At 36.0% G+C, this 336-nt stretch overlaps 1 pseudogene; it reads left to right on the forward strand.

Annotated features, from left to right (window-relative positions):
* The window catches only part of LOC119585160, an 82,513-nt pseudogene that overhangs the window by 79,523 nt on the left and 2,654 nt on the right, over positions 1-336 (forward strand).

The following is a 336-nucleotide window of genomic DNA, read 5'->3' on the forward strand; positions in this document are numbered from 1 at the left end:
AGTACTTCAAACAATTAATTCACGAAAACACACAATATTTAGTAATAAAAAGTATTTCTTCTCTATTTCTTCACTCACGTTGCCACACTGTCCACGCAAGAGCTCTTCCTCGGGATTTCGCATCGAATTTATGTCTTGGGAATTCATCTTGAACTCAACGGCTGAATCTGTGGCTGTGAAATGGGATTTTTTTTTCTAAAGCTTTGGTTTCATGTTATGTTTTTTCTTTTGTTTTGTCTCTTCGTTTTTCTGGATTTTTTTTCATTCTCTTCTTTCAAATCACTGTCATTTACATGTTAGTGTATGTGTGTATGCGGGCCTACAGTGTGTGCTTGC

This window comes from Penaeus monodon, chromosome 19 (assembly GCF_015228065.2).
Source record: "Penaeus monodon isolate SGIC_2016 chromosome 19, NSTDA_Pmon_1, whole genome shotgun sequence".
Taxonomy (NCBI): domain Eukaryota; kingdom Metazoa; phylum Arthropoda; class Malacostraca; order Decapoda; family Penaeidae; genus Penaeus; species Penaeus monodon.